Source organism: Cavia porcellus, unplaced genomic scaffold (genome assembly GCF_034190915.1).
Source record: "Cavia porcellus strain 051 isolate PalLab524CR breed Dunkin Hartley unplaced genomic scaffold, mCavPor4.1 scaffold_8, whole genome shotgun sequence".
Lineage (NCBI taxonomy): Eukaryota > Metazoa > Chordata > Mammalia > Rodentia > Caviidae > Cavia > Cavia porcellus.
The window spans coordinates 60922144-60924868 of NW_026947491.1; positions in this window are offsets into that span (position 1 = coordinate 60922144).

A 2725-nucleotide genomic window follows, 5' to 3' on the forward strand; every position below is an offset into this window, starting at 1 on the left:
GAGGTCCTTAATCAATAATTCAAAATAGTATAATACATTGACCATTTGAGAAGGAGACCTTAGGAGAAAGGGAAACTGAGGGAAAATCAAACTGTTTGATCTCAGAGATTTATGGAATCAAAAAAGGTGAAAAACTGAAGTGGCATAGGATGGTGCCTTTCAGCAACTGAGGCAGGAGATTGGAGCATACAGATCAAAGAATGCCAAATTTCAATTAAAAGGAAGCATTGTGGTCAAAATCTCTGTTGATCATACTTAATAACAATATATTATATGTATAAATTGCTCAAAGCTATATATGCCCCCTTTACAAAAATATATGAAGCCAGTTATTAATTTGATTATTTATATATCTATATATATTTGCACACCATAAATACATACATTCATTTTTCAATTAAAAGTAAAATTCTTTCTTTACTTAAACAACATAAAACAAATCCCTGGACCTCTTTGAAATGTCTCAAACATTTGTTTAAGTTTCTTCATGATCCCAAAAAAGATGAAGAAGCTCTTTCTTTTCTGCTTTTCTGTTGTATGGAATGCGGCAAGTTTTGTACAAATTATACAGACCTGTGCATAATATTAACACTAGATTTGAACTATTTTATGAATTAAATGGGCTTTTGTTAGTTTGTCTGAGAAACCGAAATTTCACACCCATGGGAAAACACATTTTGATATGATTGAATGACATGTTTTCAAAGGAAGTCTCTGTGTCCTTCACCTTGCAACTCTAACACAACAGTGGTTCGTCCACAGGAAAGGTGCAGTAGCACATGCTGGATGAACAGACAGATTTGTGCATTTAAATAATGTACTACCTTTGGGAGCAGAGAGGTGATCTGGGGACTTCCTTAACAGTATTTCTCAAACTAGGGTTTGACCTGCTCCTACTTAACCTCATTAGTGAATAAATACTTGTGAAATAGAAATAAATTGCTAGAAATTTGCAACACACTCCTTAAGAGCAGCAATATATCTCTGATCTATTATATTCCCCAGTGGAGCAACCATTAATCAGAATGTGTTAATGAATCCAAGATCTTAAGTTTTCATGAACTTGACTGGATCTCACTAACCGAAATCTCTGGAGCTATCTGTAAATTACTATAGTTATAGCAACAGTCTCAAAAATATTTACTATTAGGCAAGAATATAAAGTATTGCTACTCCAGTGAAAAGAGATTCCAGAGACATGTGTGCTAAATAAATTCAGGTCTGCTTCCTCGCGAATGTTTAAGTCTCCTCCATAGCTGGCCCTCATGAAGCACCACCCCAGCACCACACTCCCAGACTGCACCTAAGGCTGATCTTCACACAGAGGCTGCTTTTGCTGAAAAGCACTGGCTGATTCTTCACTTGGACCTGCACTTGCATAGTGAGTTATTAAAAGGAAGTCAAATCTTAGCATCTTTGCCTTAATTTTGTGTTTGTCACCTTTATTATCTTATCTTTTGGCTACATTTCTGCCCAGCTCTGCACATGGGCGTATCCATCACTTAAGGAATGTCTTTCTAAAAACGAGCGGCCTGTACTGAAATTACCCCTAACTTTACATAACCTGTCTCATTCCCCTACAACACTCAAGACACCAAAATAAAAATAAATAATATGTTTTCTAGATTTCTAGGAACATTCAACGCCAGCTTTTACATCATCCTCTTTCAGAATCCTGCAGTGTTGGCACCTAGAAGTCTCCACTCACTCCCCTAATTGTTCCAGGAAAAACAGACCTTTGCAGACAGATCACCACATAATGGGATTCCCCCTGCCATCCCAGTGGCAACAATGACCTCAAGATGGGAGATGAGGCTTCCCCAGAAGCAGGAGCAATCATCTCATGGTGGAAACACACTTGCTCCTTCAAAACATTACAGCAGAAAACACCTCCAGAGCCACCTCCCACACAACCAGAACTCAGACAATAATCAAGAAACCTACACTTTGATCAAGACAGCTTTATAAGGCGTATTTCTTAACCCACAGCACAGTTCTCCCTCCATTTGAACCTATAGCTCGGTTCAAGACCCCTGAAAACAGCTAAGGGCCCCTGATATCCAGTTGTCTTCCCAATATGCCCATGTTGGTTAAATTGTTACTACTTCACCATTAATTTTTCTTGACTGGTCCAATTAAAAATCACCAACCAAGAGCTAACCTTTTGCTGTCTCCTTCACTAATAATTTCTAGCACCTAATTCATTCCCTAAAATCATTGCCTGATGCTTGGAAACTCACAACTGGAATGCATTCTTTAAAATACAAAATTTTATAGGAGAATGCTTTGTTTTTGTATCGCAGGTAACAAGATTTATATTCTTCATACTTCTCAACCCGATAATTAATTTTTAATATATGTGCAGAACCTAGACCTATAATTTTGCATTTCTTCAAATGGCGAGTCAGTAGTCCCAATAGAGTCTGAGAGGATGAGTCTTGCATCACATGGGAACTTCTCTCATATAAATATTACTGTCTTTGAATTCTCTGTTTTGTTCCATTGGTTTATTTGCTTTTGTCTTTGAGTTTTTGACCTAATTCTTTAAATTTTTATTAAGAAAAAGGAGATAAATGTGTTTCAAAATGCTCTCCCTGAGGTCTTGGAAATTCAGTTTAATTCCTTGTTACTTTGTAAGGAAAACAAGATGTTGAGCTGTGGGTAGTCACTCTCAGCTTGGTGTGAATGATACCCAAATGGCTTGAGGAAGAGACTTCTGTTTTCT